Below are 18,193 nucleotides of genomic sequence, written 5' to 3'. Positions count from 1 at the left end.
AAGAGAGAGCCTTTAATTTGTGTGGAAAATGTATTGAAATTATTTCGTACTGAAAAACTGAAAGTATGTTTAAAAACTATTCCATAATTCCAGGAAAGTAGGATAGTTGAGATCTAATAAAACCTCTTTCTGTATGTTGACAGACACATTTGCTGCCATTATAACACTTAAGGAAGCAGAGAATTGTAGATGAATACAAACACAAACAACTATTTGAATTTGCTGCTTAATTCTCTGGATCCCTTAAGCTGTACCACTTTGGGGTTGTAATACTCTTACTCAATGTGAGAAACAAAGTGAATGAAGTATAGCATAATATTCTCTTGTAAGTTTCAAAGACTGTCTTCTTTATTTCTATAAAGTTAATAGTTAATAATTTTGCCTTTTTTGGGGGTAATTTTAAACTAACAGTAGCAAGGAAAATGCAGTTAAGGAGCCAAGTGACTGATGTTTTGAATAAAAGATCAGTGTCAGGTTTATTACAGAGAGCAATATAAGGTATGAATTCAGTGTGTTCTGTCTCTTCTTGCAATTTTGAGGACATACAGAGTGAAAATGGCTCCATTTAGTTGAGCGAGTTCAGGCTTTGGAGGGAGACTGTGTTGATGAGATATGTACTTACAGTATTGCCACAATAATGTTTGTAACACGGAGGGTTATGTTAGTATCACAGGCTCCTCAGGGCTGACATGAGGTCTTTCCTCGTATTTCTGATGTGGAGGAGCAGGAGGGCTGTGAACTGACTGAGCCCAGATGAGGTCCCTGGGTGGTGTGGGCAGGGTGCTTCCTGTATGCTGCAGCGTTGCAGCCTGGAGAACTGGAGACGGGATATTCCTGAAGATACACATGCTCTCTTAGTTGTGTCACGGCTTTTCCTGTGTTTGAATCCGTATTTCATGTACTTGAGTCCAGATGGAGTGCTTGTAGGACTGTAATGAGGGATGAACTGTGAGTTGGGAAGAGAGATACCCGGGGACGACTTGGAAGTACGATCATGGTGAGCAGCGTCTGTCTGCAGGCACGTGTGTGGAGATGCTGGGGAACATGTGTCTGTGTCTCTTTCAGCGTCAGCTGGTGACCTGAGAGGACTTGACTGCACAGCTCCTTTCCTACCAGGGTCTTCAGATTCACACACAGTTTATAAGAAATGTGCTTGCAAGGCAGACTTGTTTGTAAGATAATTCCCTTAGCTGCCAGAATTCACTGCTGAGTCTATCCTACCTAGAAATCCTTTATATTAGTTTGTAACCAGTATTTAATAAAGGCTTTATATATATCCAGCAGTGTGTGATGGAAGATTTGCATTAATATGTTTATAGTGGGGAGAGGAAGAAGGGACTTTTAAGGAGATAGAACAAGGTGAAATGTCTGATGCTATCAGTAAAAGTTGTGAAAAAGTAAAGAAGGTGGTGTTGTGGGCTGGATTAATCTAGGAGGGGATCACTGAGCTAATGGTATTTCATCTGAATCTTAAAAAGATAAGAAGGCAGAAAGGAGATGGCAGAGAAGCTCTGACGGGGGTTTTCCATGCCCGCTGCAGCCTCAAATGTCTGGTAATTTTCTGAGGAATGAAAGTTGTTGAGTTGGGTCACCAATTAGAACCCCTTTTTCAAAGCCATTAAAGCTGATTTCTAAAATTTTCAGTTACAAACGTATGTATCTGAGCATCTCTTGGAATAGACACCTCCTTTTCCTTCACTCAGGCACTAAAAGTACCTACTGTTCTACTCTCTGGGCTTCCCTGGTAGCTCAGCTGCTAAAGAATCCACCTGCAATGCAAGAGACCCCAGTTTGATTCCTGGGTTGGGAAGATACCCTGGAGGAGGGCATGGCAACCCACTCCAGTATTCTTGCCTGGAGAATCCCTGTGGACAGAGGAGCTTGGCAGGCTACAGACCATGGGGTTGCAAAGAGTTGAACATGACTGAGCCGCTAAGCACAGCACAGCACATTCTATTGTCTGCTTGAATTTAGAATACATGATAAACATATAAATGTAATAACACCTAACTTACAAAAGGGAAGCCCTAGTGGCTCAAGAGGTAAGGAATCTTCCTGAAATGCAGGAGACTCAGGAGACATGGGTTCGATCCCTGGGTTGCGAAGATCCCTTGGAGAAGGAAATGGCAACATACTCCAGTATTCTTACCTGAGAAAACCCATGGACAGGGGAGCCTGGTGTGCACGGGGTCACAAAGAGTTGGACACGACTGAGCATGCACAACTTAGTTTTTACTGAATTTCCGAGATTTGATATCCCATAGCTTATAACAACTCATTTTCTTTTTCTGACCTTATTTTCTCCTCCTTTTATTCATTCTCCATTTGCTTGAATGAACATGACTTTATTGCTAGTCTGTATGGACTGTAAGCAAGCTTCATCATTTCCTCCCCAGACAAAAGTAAAGCCTTATTTTTATAATATCTGACTGTTAGCTGGTTACATTGGAAAGCTTTCATCTTATCCCATCTTTTGTGAATGAGTTTGGCTGCCTCTCTTCCAGTGACCTTGAAAATGTCCAAAATGTTGCAGAGTTTTAAAAAAAAAAACTTAGAACTAAGTAAAGTTGAGCAATTTTCTACTGGGCTACATTGTAAAAGTGGGAAAGAAAATTACTTTCCTTTGTTTTTTTTGGGGAGACATTTGCCAGTTGGAGCCTCAACAAAGATTGAGTTTAGAGGCCTTTAATTGAGCACCAAAAGGTTATTGCAGAAGATAACATAAGGAGATGTCATAAAGTGGCAAATTTGAAGCTCAGTAATAGAAAGCCATGTGAAGGTATAGGCATTCTGCCAGTTTACTGGGTTCTTGAAATAAATAGTTTGGAATTAAAGAAACAGTTACAGATTTCATATACTTGATTAACTTAGTTCACAGGAAAACTGGAGAAGGGGAACACACTTCAGATTGCTTTAGTTGTGAAATCTTCTTGGCATTTATTAAAATTTTGCTTTAAAATATTTATTGATTATAAAGTATAGTAATGTAAAATCAGAGCAATTTTTAATCTAATATCTTATGTCAAACCATTGAAATAAAATTCCACGTATATTTGGGTGAAAATAAATTGTGATGGTAGGTATTCAGTCCTGAACTATTGACTAAGTCAGCAGCCAGTAAATATTTCTCAAACTAGGCGCAGTGATTCTAAGTATGTAGGAGGGCCACCCACTGAAGCCTGTAAATGGTTCCTGACCCTTGGGTCTTCTGATCTGTTGAAGAACCATGACACAATTATATAAGTAACCAGTTAATAATAGTAGAAAATGTGTGATTGTATATATAAGATATATACCGGAAAGCATTAAATATTAATCTTCCCATAAATGTTAAGCTGTTCTCATGTTGTACTAGTTTGAGGTAAAGTACAATTTCTTAGGTTTTATTATTATTCTTTTGTTTGAATGACTATGCCTCTCATCCAAACAAAAACAAGAAAGGAGATTGCATTGTTTTCTGTTGAAGGATATTTTTGCTGGATGAAGAATTCTTTGTTGGCAGATACTTTTAACACATTGAAAATATATGACTCTGCTGTCTTCTGGCTTCTTCTTTGGCTGCTGAGAAGTCAGCTGGTGGACTAACTGTTGCTCCTTTGAGGGTCAGATCACCAGCCTGCTTATTGTATGCTTTTAAAATACTGTTTGATTCACTTCTGTTTAATTTAAACTTTTTCAGTTCGACTAGGAGTGAAATTCTTTAATTTATCCTGTTAGAGTTTCTCTAGGTTTCTTGGATCTGTAGATTGGGGTCTAACACTAATTCTGGACATTCTCGGCTATACTAATTTAAAATTTCCCTCCATTCATTCTTTCTCCTTTCTGTCTGGGATTCCAGTTAATGTATTGGAGACCTTCTTAGCCAGTCCTTCACGTCTCATTCTCATCTCTGCCTTTTCCTTTTTTAAATCATTATCTCTGCTGAATTACAGATTTCTCCTGAACAACTTCCCAGTTTATTATCTCTCGGTCCTGCTTTGTCTGTTTTGCTGTCATGTGTTTGGTTGTTTAATGTTTATTTATTTGACTGCATCAGGTTTTAGTTGCAGCACGTGGGTCTATGTGGGTCTGTTACTGCGGCAGTGACTTCCTCTGCGGCGTGTGGGCTCAGTGGTTTCAGCCTGCAGGCTTAGTTGCCCCTCAGCATGTAGGGTCTTAGCTCTGTGACTGAGGATCGAATCCTGTCCCTTGCCTTGGCAGACGGATTCCCAACCACTGGACCATCAGGGGAGTCCCTCCATTGTGTTTTAAATTTTGGCTATTGTAGTTTCTTGAAGTTCTTCTAAAGAAATGTTGTTAGTTTTTATAGATTCTTGTTCCTTGCTGATATTTGAAAATTTGTTATTCTCTTTTCTAAATGTTACAGGTTGTGCTTATCTCTAACTTGTGTTGCCTTGCTTTCCATGAGCCTGGTTTTCTATGCCTGGTTGTTGCCCGTACACGATTCTGGTGTTCTGAGGGTGAGTGTGCTCTCTGAGAGGCAGTGTGTGGCCTCTGACAGTCCTGGGGTGTCACCAGTTGGCGACTCTTGTTGAGTCATCTTAGCACCGTTCCTCCTGGGCCTGTGTGCGCTCTGGCTGTGTGCGTGGCATGTTGCCTGGCCTGGAGTGGCCACAGCTTCTCAAGACTGTGTTCCTGGCTTTTTCTTCTCCTCTTTGTCTGATGCCTTGAGAGCCTGCTCTTTATTCTCGAGTCGTTGGGGGAGGGATGGTTAGTCATGCTAGTTCATTCTTCCCCTGGGGTGTTGTCCTTTGGGAGGGTCAGGGTCTCCTTCAGGAGGCCATGGTCCTCGGGCGTTAATCTTGACTTTTGCCACCTTGGTCCTTGAGGCTGTGGTTCTGAGCAGAAGCAGATGGCTAATGCCCTCAGGGCAAAAGTAGCATTGGTTCTCCTGGGTTTCAGGTGTCCTCAAATTTGGCTTGGCAGTTTCCCTTGTTCTGTCAATTTTTTAGTGCTCTTATGGCTCAGATGGTAAAGCGTCTGTCTGCAATGTGGGAGACCCGGGTTCGACCCCTGGTTGGGAAGATCCCCTGGAGAAGGAAATGGCAACCCACTCCAGTACTCTTGCCTGGAAAAGTCCATAGACAGAGGAGTCTGGTAGGCTACAGTCCATGGGGTCACTAGGAGTGGAACACTACTGAGTGACTTCACTTTCACTTTCTTTAAACTAATTATTTTTTAATGGTTTATCCAGTATTTTTCATTGTTTTCAGTGGGAAGTAGATCTGAGTAACTTAAGAAATCAGAAACTGACTAATGGCCCAGGGCTGGAGCCAGGAGCCTCTGTTAGCTCCCTGGCTGTTGCAGATGTACACACTGCCTCCCCTGGCGAGGGCTGAGCAGCCTCTGTGCAGGCTGGGTGCAGAGAGGACCACTCTTACTGTGTTAGGACAACCGTGACTCTAATAAGTACCTTATTAAAGGCACTACTCATGCTTTCACCTGGCATGATCCTGTGTCTTTCATTTCTGGGGGTTTCCTTTCCATCTTTCTTACTGCTTATCTTTTTCTTCCATTTCTATCACAGTGTCCTAATTCTTAGATTACCTTACTGTTGCTCATTGGTCTACTGTAGTAACCTCTTGAGTAGTCTTTGATTACTATGAAAATTGAACATCTTTTTTGTGAATTCTTAGGGCCTCTTGTGTGAGTTATCTGTTTTTATCATGTGATGAATTATTTTATTATATGCTGTCAAAAATTTTTAGTCATTTGAAATTTTACTATACAGAATATTTATTCTCTTTTTCTGTATTTCTTCATTTTGAACATCGTCACCTCTTGTAGTTTGTATATTCTAGTCGGTAAACGTTTTACCAGGTTATTATGACAGAAGCTGGGAATATAAAAATAAATATAACACATTTATCTCCGCTTGTGTATGTGTGCTCATTTGCTTCAGTCGTGTCCAACTCTTTGTGACCCCATGGACCGTAGCCCAGTAGGCGCCTCTGTCCATGGGATTTGCCCAGCAAGAATACTGGAGTGCATTGCCATGCCCTCCTCCAGGGGATCTTCCCCACCCAGGGATTGAACACGCATCTCCTGCGTCTTCTGCACTGCAGACGAATTCTTTACTGCTGAGCCACAGGGGAAGCCCCTGTGTCTTTGCTTGGGTTCATGTTATGGTGAGGAAGATACACACATGCTTGTGATACAGTGTGTAAATGCTGTAGCACTGCATGTTCAAGCACAGAAAAGAGAGTAACTTGTTGATGAAATTGGGGGAAACTCTGTGTAGATAATGTTACCTGCATAGCCATTTTACTGTAGAAAAGCAGGGTATGGAAGGACATTTCAGATCTAGAAAATACGTGCAAAATCAAAGTGATGAAAGTCATGGTGCCACGGAATCGTATAGGCTGGTATCATTGGAGAACAGAGTACCTGGGGGTTGAAAATGGAAACCAGGATGAGCTTCAAGACCTGGGATAAACTAGGCTTTGATGGGCCCACGGACTGTGTGGAGTGGGCACGATGGGCCGTGAGTGGTGGGTGAAGCGTCTGGCTGGGGAGAGTGTGTGGGCTGTGGGCTGCTGAAGTGGAGGGGTGGTGGGCAGTGGGCTGGGACCATGAACCTGGAATGTTCTGGTCTTCACGTGGATATGAGAGGCACTTTGGACAGTGGCAAGAAGGGAGCTGATACTGGGAAAACAAAGTTTGGATTTGGATTCTGTCTCTCCTGGTTTTAGCCCTGAAAATCCCACATCCTGAAAAACCCTAAGTTCTATGAGAACTGGGACGGGGTCTTCATGGGGAGGGCTGATGGTTTTGGGGCCTCGAGTGATGTGTGGAGGTGCTGGCTAGAGTCGGGGGAGAGGGGTAAGTCTGTGTCGACTTAGGTGGAGCAGGAACCCTGGGAAGGGAGTAGGCAGCTGGTTAGGATGGCACAGTGGGAGATGTTTTGGCGTGAGCTCAGAGTGGGTATGCCAAAAGTGGGGGGCTTGTAGAGGACCGGGTGAAAGAGATGAGAGGGACTGGGAGAACGGTGGGGTCTCTGGAGGGCCTGAATTTGGGTACTAAGGGCAAGGACAAGGGACATATGTGAAGATAATCGTGCAAGAGATTCATTGAGAACTTTGGTCAAAGCTGTTTCAATTCTGGCTCTAGGTTTCTGACTCAGGCTTTTTTAGCCCGTTGGTTGGGGATGGCAAATAGATGGGGAAACAGTGGAAACAGTGACAGACTTTATTTTCTCAGGCTCCAAAATCACTGCAGATGGTGACTGCAGTCATGAAATTAAAAGACGTTTGCTCCTTGGAAGGAAAGCTATGATCAACCCAGATAGCATATTAAAAAGCAGAGACATTTCTTTGCCAACAAAGGTCCATCTAGTCAAGGCTATGGTTTTTCCAGTAGTCATGTATGGATGTGAGAGTTGGATTATATAGAAAGCTGAGCGCTGAAGAATTGATGCTTTTGAACTGTGGTGTTGGAGAAGACTCTTGAGAGTCCCTTGGACTGCAAGGAGATCCAACCAGTCCATCCTATAGGAAATCAGTCCTGAATATTCATTGGAAGGACTGATGCTGAAGCTGTAACTCCGATACTTTGGCTGCCTGATGCGAAGAACTCTCATTAGAAAAGACCCCAGTGCTGGGAAAGATTGAAGGCAGGAGGAGAAGGGGACGACAGAGGATGAGATGGTTGGATGGCATCACTGACTCAATGGACATGAGTTTGAGTAAACTTCGGGAGTTGGTGATGGACAAGGAGGCCTGGCGTGCTGCAGTCCATGGGGTTGCAAAGAGTCGGACACGACTGAGTAACTGAACTGGACTGGGGTGGAATAATATAATCTGATTTTTCTCTGCCACTTATTTCACTAAGGTTCAGTACTTTTATATTTAACCCATTGTCTTTTGTAATATATTTTTACATTTGGTCTCAGGATTAGAGATGAATTTTTAAATAAATTTTCTTAGCATTGCTTTCTGTGTACTCAGCGTTATTTATTACACAACATGTTGTTTACTCATTGTTACTCTGCTTTATATTTTTCTATATTTACTGGCATTTTCCTAGACCGCACCAGCCTAGGAGTGACTCAGTCCCATAAAGTGGCCACTGTTGAGTCCTGCTTTTCAATTCAGATCTGGGGTGGAGTGTGTGTGTGTGAGAGAGAGCAAGCGAGATTGATCGATTAATTGAGGTTGATTAACGGGGAGTGACTTTCTTCTGTCTTCTGTGCTCCATGTGACTTCCTGGGTTTCTGGCCTTTCAGTGGCATCAAGCTGTTCATAATAAACCTCAGTGTTTGATGGTGAGAGCTGCCTGGCTGCCCTGTTAGTGATGATCCGTAAACCTCCGCCAAAGCCACGGCCCAATGGTGCCATTGGTGCCTTTCGGGTGTATCTGCGGCTGTTGGAGTGAGTGGTCGCTGTGCTGATCTCTGAAGGCTGGTGCCCGGAGTTGCCTGGAGTGGACCCCTGTCACCTGTCTTCCACGGTGGCACGTGCCACCTCTCTGTCTGCACACCTCTCGCTCCTGTGAGAGGCTGAGCGCCGGGCCTTGGGCATCCTGCCCCCGGGCCATTGGGAGGCTGTTCCGCCCCTCACCTGGCAGCCCTCCGGTGTGTGTCCCACCCCCGCCCCCCAGGCTTGGGGATGCGCTGGGCCTCCAGGAACGTCTGCCCTCCTGCAGTAGCGAGAGGGCACCTCACCTTCTCCTCTGAGTCACTGCTGCTTTCCAGTGTTACTGTTGGTGGAGTCAACTTGTCTTTCGTAAGCTTTTGCTGTGGTTGAGTAACACTGCTTACAAGTAGCACCTTACTTTTCTTCATGTCACCTGTTGGCACTGTCCCCTCCTGGAAGGTGCTGCAGGAGCGTTGCTGGGTGGGGTGGGGTGGGTGGAATACTTTCCTGATACTTCCTCTCAGACTGAGCTGCTTGCGTGTGTGTCTAGGCTTGTTATGCCCAACTCAGGACTGAGTGCTCTTTTATTTAGGATACTTAAAGAAGTCTTGTATAAATTACCCAGCTTTTTTTTTTTAAGAGGCTTGTTTTCTAGGGGAGAAGAAATGTGCTTAAGTGTAAGTGATTAATCTTTCCTTTTTGGTATAAATTTTAGTGTATTCCAAATGTGCCTATGCTATTAAAGAAAAGGGCATTAATGAAATAACCAGATGATTGATTTTTACATGGATCATGTTAGCAAAGTTACTGAGACATCAACATACTAATTAGAATGACAGGATATTAAATTATTATTCATTTTTCTAACTTTATATGTTTTGGGCAACTATAAATGAATGACAGATAATTTGTAAGTGGAGATTTCCCTAGAGATTTACCAGTTATTAACAGTTTAATTTTTTTCATACTTCCCTTTATTTGATTCTCTTCTGGATGTTTAAATGAAGGAAGTATTTTATAAGAATTAGATTGTAAGTTAAAAAAAATGTTTTAAATGAACTTTTATTTTAGGTAGATAAGTGTTCTGGTTAGTAGCTCAGTCATGTCCGACTCTTTGCGACCCCATGGACTGTAGTAGCCATGCCCCTCTGTCTGTGGGCTTTTCCAGGCAAGAATACAGGAGCGGGTAGCCATTTCCTTCTCCAAGGTATCTTCCCAACCCAGAGATCGAACCAGGGTTTCCAGCATTGCTGGTAGATTCTTTACCATCTGAGCCACCAGGGAAGCCTGGTTATTTATTACTACGTAACATTTGTCAACAAGCTTAAAACAACAATTCTGAAAACTAACATTAAAACTTAAAACCACAGCCTAATCCTACGGTTTTAAAACAATTCCATTTTATTGTATCTCACAATTTTGAGGGTCAGAGGTTCAGACTGGGCTCAACAGCAGATTTCTTCTGCTTCACATGGTGTCATATGGGGCTCCATGAGCCAGTCTGGTCTAGGATGTCCAGGACAGCTTCACACATGCCTTGTGCTGGGTGAGGACTTCTAGAAGGCTGGGCAGTGCTGGGATCCTCTCCATGGCATCCTGCAGGTGAAGAGGTGGACTTCTTTCCTGGTCGCCCAGGACTCCAGGAGATGGAAGCTATCAGTCCCTCAGAGGTGCAGCCTGGAGGGGCATGGCACCCCGTTCCATGCTCTGGTGGTCAGGCAGGCCCAGGCCAGCCCAGTCACGGGGAGGCCGATAGATCTTAGCTCTCAGTGGGAGAGTCAAGGCGTTTGCCACCATCCTCAGTCCCTACAGTAGGGGTAATGATTGGGTCACAAGGCGTTTGGGAAATGCATGCCCTCCATAGATCACAATGTTTACTATCCGTGTAGGACCAATATTTATTAAAAACAGTGATAACTATTAACATCATGATAATTGCTTTTCCCACAAATTGTTAACTTCATTATAAATGATTCCTAATTGTTTTATTATATACTGGATACTTTAAGCAGTCTTCCCATTGTTTCAATTTGGTTTTTACTATCAATATTTTAAGTTAATTTTGTAGTAAATAATACCTAAATATTAATATTTAATATTAATAAAACTAGAAGTTTTAATATTGTTGGATTATTACTTTTTACCTGCTATATAGATATGTTCTATTTTAAGAAAAACGGGTACTTGAAATCATTGATTTGTATTTATTGGTGATTGCAGCCATGAAATTAAAAAATGCTTACTCCTTGGAAGGAAAGTTATGACCAACCTACATAGCATATTAAAAAGCAGAGACATTACTTTGCCAACAAAGGTCCATCTAGTCAAGGCTATGGTTTTTCCTGTGGTCATGTATGGGTGTGAGAGTTGGACTGTGAGGAAAGCTGAGCGCCGAAGAATTGATGCTTTTGAACTGTGGTGTTGGAGAAGACTCTTGCGAGTCCCTTGGACTGCAAGGAGATCCAACCAGTCCATTCTAAAGGAGATCAGCCCTGGGTGTTCCTTGGAAGGAATGATGCTAAAGCTGAAACTGCAGTACTTTGGCCACTTCATGTGAAGAGTTGACTCATTGGAAAAGACTCTGATGCTGGGAGGGATTGGGGGCAAGAGGAGAAGGGGACGACAGAGGATGAGATGGCTGGATGGCATCACCGACTCGATGGACATGAGTTTGGGTGAACTCCGGGAGTTGGTGACGGACAGGGAGGCCTGGCGTGCTGTGATTCATAGGGTCGAAAAGAGTCGGACACGATTGAGCGACTGAACTGAACTGACTGATGCCATGCCCCTTCCCTCAAAGGATTTGAGGTGACTTGCAACAAGGCATGTGTGAGAAGTATGTGTAGAGACAAAATATAAATGGTAGTGGAGGATGCGGATCAAGAAAAAGATGAGTCAGTAAGTGGTGTCCCCGTCTGTTCCGTGGCTGAAGCCCACACCCGGGAGTCTGTCTCTCCACCCCTCGATCTGTAGCCTGTCAGCCCTGCTACCTCCCAAACACGCCTCAGCTCTGCCCACTTGTGTTTTTCCTCTTTGAGGCCTGTGTGTTTTCCCTATTGCCGACTGCCGGTAGAGCGCCTTCTCCCTCATACAGTTCCTTACAACACAATCCCTTCTCCATTCAGCACCAGAGCAAGCTTAAAATCTCGGGGTAAATCAGATCTGAGCTTTCCTCTGCCTCAAATTTCAGCGTAGTGCACCGTTGTTAGCACAAAGGCCTGTCCTGGCCTTGGGCCCTGTCTGCCCCACTCCGGCCCCTGCTTCATGGTCTCCCATTCCTCTCGCCCACTAGGCTTTTCTCTCTCCATCACTTCAGCACGAGCTGTTACCTCTGCTTCGGATGCTCTTGTCATTCAGGTTGCCAATTAAGTGTCACTTCTCCTGAGAGGCTTTAATTGACTACACAGCTGAAGTATAAATCCGTCCCATCTGGAGCACATCCCTTTGCTTTATTTTCACCATTGATCACAACCTGATAGTTTATTATTTTCTGAGTCACCCCATTAAAATATAAGCTGCATGAAAGCAGTGTTTTTTTTTTTTTTTTTTTTTTGCTTATTTAATAGCTGGATTCCATCTGCTGGAAATTGTGTTTGGTACATAGTAGGTCCTCAGTGTTTCAGAATGAGTGAATTCTACACACAAAAAAATCAAATGCTAGAATTGATGGCAGTATTTCTAGAACATGATAAATTTATTTTAGAAAAGAAGATTCCTTCCCTGGTATTTACTGTTTTAGACTAGTGGTATGTTTCAGAGTCAATAAAGGACCTTTTAAAGAAATACACACCTCTGTGCTTCAACCTGTAGGTCTAAGTGGTATGAAGGATCTGTAATTTTGAAAAGCTCCACTGTGAATCTGGGGTATAGCCATGTTTAAGGACCAGGGCTTGAGAAAGCTATGTGGATTCAAGGAGAAAACTGGCCAAACTGTTTATTAACATGAATGAATATTGATGATTGAAAGTTTATAGAATAAATCTCTGGGAAGCATTTGTTTATCTCTTTGCTTTAGTAGCCAGGATAATAGCCTAGTGGTTTCAAAGTGGCGTGCCCAAGATGATCATTTGAGAGTGTGGGAAGGATGTAAGTAATACAACTTATATGTTTTTAATATCATTCCTTTTACATTTTAGGGGGGTGGATGGACATGTTTTCAGTACCTAATGTACAGTGATATGTATATGTAATTTATAAACATACTGGAATTACGTGCTCAAGATAATTTATTGATGAAAATGTGTGATTCAGAGAGGAGGGAGATGACTGGTCAGTCAAGATAGGTGGTGCTGTGTTAGCCAATGACCCCAGGCCTCAGAGACTGCTAAAAGGTTTGTTTCTTGTTCCTACTCTGCGTCTCCTGTGGGCCATTGGTGGCCCTTCCCTGTGTCATTTGCGTGCCGTGACTCAGGTGGATTAAGCAGTCTTTGTTTGGAACTTCACCAGTTGCTGTGATGGAGGAAGGAGAGAACCCAGTTAATCACATGTTTGTAAAGCATTGGCTTGGGAGTGACATGTGTCACCTCTGCTCATATTTCACTGGCAAGTCGTGTGACTGCTTGTGAGTGCAGCAGGTAGCAGTTGTGTAACCCCCTCAGAGAGGGACTCTGCATGGGCGAGCAGAGGGCAGTCTACACAGCCAGCCTCCACCACCTGCTTGTTCAGTGTAGGGGCATTTGCAGCTCCAGCAGCAAAACTCCTGAGCCTTTCAGGAGCCCTGGCAGAGGGAGCCTGGTCTCCCTATTCTATGGTTTGATGAAGAATACCAAAAAGAAAAAGATACCACGGCCCAAATCCTTAATTCTGTTACTAAGGAGCATGTAAAACGACATTATTATAAAATAGGGAAATATAACTTTATCAAAACTATTAGAGCCCTGTGTAATTTTTTGCCTGAAAAAAGATTATACCACTACCCCGTATACCATTTGAAACATTCAAGTACTTAGTATTTGGTGGGTAGTTGTGGAAAATAGAGGTTAAGGTGGGAGATTGTGAGTAGTGGTGGAAAGAAAACTTTAGGGCTCAAATGTTCAGGGTCTTTGCTGATTGACAGTTAACCAGACTGAAGGTGAAGCACCCCTGGAATAAAAAAGTAAGTCATTCTGGAAATGCAGTTTTATTTAGAGCAATTTGTTACATACATCTTTTCAGGAAGATGTTAATTTGGGAGGGATAATACACCTTGATTGTAAGGTGCTGTAGTGATAGCCTAGCTAACTTTATTACTTATTTTGTACACCCCCCTAAAGACCAGTCCTGTGTTAGTTTAATAAAATGACAAGTTCTTAGAAACCAGTTTATTTTCAGGAGGCATTTCACTTTATTTATTTATTTACTTGAAATATAGTTGACTCACAGTGTCATGTTAGTGTCAGTTACACAACATAATGATTCATTGTTTGTGTACATTACAAAGTGATCACCCCTATGCGTCTACTTACCATCTGTCACCATACGAAGTCATTACAGTAGTATTGACTATATTCCCTGTGCAGTACATGGTATCGTCATGACTTAAGTAGAAGTTTGTTCCTTTTAATTACCTTCACCTATTTGCCCTTTGCCCTATCCTGCACCCCTCTGGCAAAAACTAGTTCATTCTCTGTATTGATGAGTCTGTTTCTGTTCTGTGTTTGTTCTTTTGTTTTGGTTTTTAGATTCCACATATAAGTTAGATCATATGGTATTTGTTTTTCTCTGACTTATTTCACTTAGCATAATACACTCTAGATCCATCCATGTTGTCACAGTAGAAAGATGTTGTTCATGGCTGAGGAGTATTCCATTGTGTATATATGCACCACATCTTCTTTCTCCTTTTGTCTGTCAGTAGGCACTTGGATTGCTTCCATATCTTGGCTGTTGTAAATAATGCTGCATTGAACATGGGGGTGCATGTATCTTTTGAGTTAAGTGTTTTTGTTTTCTTTGGATAAATAAATACCCATGGGTAGAATTGATGTATTTTACAGAAGGTTTATTTTCAGTTTTTTAAGGAATCTCCATACTGTTTTCCAAAGTGGCTGCACCAGTTTGTACCAACAATGTATTATTCCATAGTGGCTGCACCAGTTTGCACCAACAGTGTATTATTTGTCATGTTTTTGATAATAACCTTTCTGACAGGTGTGAAGTAATATCTCTGGTTTCGATTTGCCTTTCCCTGGTGAGTAATGATGTTCAGCATCTTTTCATGTGCCTGTTGGCCATCTGTTTGTCTTCTTTGGAAGAAGTATCTGTTTGGTTCGTCTGCCCATTTTTGTTTTGTTTTTCTTTTTATAAATCCGTTTATTTATTTGGCTGCTCTCAGTCTTAGTTATGGAATGCAAACTCATAGTTATGGCGTGTGGGATCTGGTTCCCTGATGAGGGATTGAACACCAGCCCCCTGTATTGGGAGCACAGAGTCTTAGCCACTGGACCACCAGGGAAGTCCCCCCAGTTTTTAATCAAATTGTTTTTTGACATTAAGTTATATGAATTGTTCATGTATTTTGGATATTAACCACTTATCAGTTATAATTTACAAATATATTCTCCCATTTAATAAGCAGCCTTTTTGTTTTGTTGATAGTTTTTCTTGTTCTGTAAAAGCTTTTTGGTTTGATGTAGTCCCACATATTCATGTTTACTTTTGTTTTTTTTGCCTGGGATGACAGATCCAAAAAAAATTGCCAGGACTGTCAGAGAGCATACTGCCTGTGTTATCTTCTGGGAGGTTTTTTTTTTTTAATTAATTTTTTAAATTGGAGGCTAATTACTTTAAAATATTGTGGGTTTTGCCATACATTGACATGAATTAGCCATGGGTGTACATGTGTCCCACCATCCTGAACCCCTCTCCACCTCCCTTCCCACCCCATCCCTCTGGGTTGTCCCAGTGCACCAGCTTTGAGTGCCCTGCTTCATGCATTGAACTTGCACTGATCATCTATTTCTCGTATGGTAATATACATGTTTCAATGATATTCTCTCAAATCATTCCACCCTCGCCTTCTCCCACAGAGTCCAAAAGTCTGTTTTTTACTTCTGTATCTCTTTTGCTGTCTTGCATATAGGGTCTTTCTAAATTCCGAATATATATGTTAATATACTATATTGATGTTTTTCTTTCTAACTTACTTCAGTCTGTGTAATAGGCTCCAGTTTTATCCATCTCATTAGACTGACTCAAATGTGTTCTTTTTTTATAGCTGAGTAATATTCCATCGTGTATATGTACCACAACTTCCTTATCCATTCATCTGCTGATGGACATCTAGGTTGCTTCCATGTCCTAGCCAGTGTAAACAGTGTTGCAGCGGACATTGGGGCACATGTGTCTCTCTCAGTTCTGGTCTCCTTGTTGTGTTTGACCATCAGTGGGATTGCTGGGTAATACGGCAGTTCTGTTGTCAGTTTTTTAAGGAACCTCCACACTCTTCTTCATAGTGGCTGTACTAGTTTGCATTCCCAGCAGTGTAAGAGGGTTCCCTTTTCTCCACACCCTCTCCAGCATTTGTTTGTAGACTTGATGGCAGCCATTCTGACCTGCATGAGATAGTACCTCATTGTGATTTTGATTTGCATTTCTCTTATAATGAGTGATGTTGAGCATCTTTTCATGTGTTTGTTAGCCATCTGTATGTCTTCTTTGGAGAAATACCTGTTTAGTTCTTCGGCCTAATTTTTGATTGGTTGTTTATTTTTCTGGTATTGACCTGCATGAGCTGCTTGTGTATTTTGGAGATTAATTCTTTGTCAGTTGTTTCGTTTGCTATTTTTTTCTTCCTTGTTTATAGTTTTCTTTTATGCAAAAGCTTTTAGGTTTAATTAGGTCCCATTTGTTTATTTTTGTTTTTATTTCCATTACTCTGGGGGGTGGGTCATAGAGTATCTTGCAGTGATTTATGTCAGCTAGTGTTCTGCCTGTGTTTTCCTCTTAAGAGGAGAGTTTTATAGTTTTATAGTTTCTGGTCTTACATTTAGATCTTTAATCCACTTTGAGTTTATTTTTGTGTATGGTGTTAGAAAGTCTTTTACAGGTGACTGACCAGTTTTCCCAGCACCACTTGTTAAAGAGATTATCTTTTCTCCGTTGTATATTTTTGCCTCCTTTGTCAAAGATAAGGTGTCCATAGGTGCGTGAATTTATCTTTGGGCTTTTTATTTTGTTCCATTGATCTATATTTTGTCTTTGTGCCAGTATCATACTGTCTTGGTGACTGTAGCTTTGTAGTATAGTCTGAAGTCAGGAAGGTTAATTCCTCCAGTTCCATTCTTCTTTCTCAAGATTGTTTTGGCTATTTGAGGTTTTTTTGTATTTCCATACAAATTGTGAAATTATTTGTTCTAGTTCTGTGAAAAATACCATTGGTATCTTGACAGGGATTGCGTTGAATGTGTAGATTGCTTTGGGTAGTATACTCATTTTCAGTATATTGAGTCTTCCAATCCACGAACATAATTTATTTCTCCATCTATTTGTGTAGTCTTTGATTTCTTTCATCAGTGTTTTATAGTTTTCTATATATAGGTCTTTTGTTTGTTCAGGTAAATTATTCCTAAGTATTTTATCCTTTTTCTTGCAAGGGTGAATGGGGTTGTTTCCTTAATTTCTCTTTCTGTTTTTTTCATTGTCAGTGTGTAGGAATGTAAGGGGTTTTATGCTTTTAGGTCTTACATTAAAGTCTTTAACCCATTTTCAGTTTATTTTTTTAATGTGGTGTTAGAAAATGGCCATTTCATTCTTTTGTATGTAGTTGTCCAGTTTTCCCAACACCATTTATTGAAGAGACTGTCTTTCCCCTGTTGTAAATTTTTGGCTCCTTTGTAGTAAATTAATTGATCAGAAAAGTGTGGGCTTATTTCTGACTCTGCATTCTGTTCTGGTGATCTGTTTGCTTTTGTGGCAGTACCATATTATTTTGATTACTGTAGCTTTGTAGTACAGTTGGAAATCAGGAGTGTGATATTTATTCCAGTTTTTTTTTTTTTTTTTCTTTTTCAAGATGGCTTTGGCTGTTTGGGGTCTTTTGTGACTCCACACAAATTTTAGGGCTTATTCTAGTTAGGACTGTTTAGGACTGCTCTAGTTCTGTGAAAAATGCTATTCTTGGCATTTTGGTATTTTTTGGTATTTTGATAGGAATTGCATTGACTGTAGATTTTTGGGAGTGTTGTGGACATTTTAATAATATTTATTCTTTCATTCCATAATCATCTAATGTATTTCCAATTGCTTATATTGTCTTCCTTTTCTTTCATCACTGTCTTACTGTTTTCAGAGTACAGGTCTTTAGCCTCCTAGGTTAAATTTATTTCCAGATATTATCTTTATTTTGATGCAAAATGGGATTTGCCTGATTTCTCTTTCTGATAGTTATTAGTATACAGAAATGCATTAGACTCCTGTGAGTCTCAATTCAAATTATATGCCAGAGTTAAACCAAAACATCTTTGTTATTGAATCGCTAAGTCATGTCCAACTCTTTGTAACTCCACGGACTATAGCATACAAGGCTCCTCTGTCCTTCACTACCTCCCAGAGTTTGGTCAAACTCGTCTCCATTGAGTCGGTGATGCCATCCAGCCATCTAATCCTCTTCCTTCTCCTCTTGCCTTTAGTCTTTCCCAGCAGCAGGGTCTTTTCCAGTGAGTCAGCTCTTCACTTCAGGTGACCAAAGTTTTGGAGCTTCAGCATCAGTCCTTCCAGTGAATATTGAGGGTTGATTTCCTTTAGGATTGACTGGGTTGATCTCCTTGCAGTCCAAGGGACTCTCAAGAGTCTTCTCCAGCACCACAGTTCAAAAATATCAGCTCTTTGGTGCTCAGCCTTCTTTATGGTTCAACTCTCAC

At 41.5% G+C, this 18,193-nt stretch overlaps 1 protein-coding gene across 4 annotated transcripts in view; it reads left to right on the top strand.

Moving 5' to 3' along the window:
* PRIM2 (DNA primase subunit 2) overlaps nucleotides 1–18,193 on the top strand; it is a 333,721-nt gene that overhangs the window by 46,904 nt on the left and 268,624 nt on the right. The gene's annotated exons all lie outside the window — the stretch shown is intronic.

This window comes from Bos grunniens, chromosome 23, assembly GCF_055505025.1.
Source record: "Bos grunniens cultivar Pamir isolate PY7600 chromosome 23, Bosgru_T2T1.0, whole genome shotgun sequence".
Classification (NCBI taxonomy): domain Eukaryota; kingdom Metazoa; phylum Chordata; class Mammalia; order Artiodactyla; family Bovidae; genus Bos; species Bos grunniens.
This window is presented reverse-complemented; position numbering and strand designations above follow the sequence as displayed.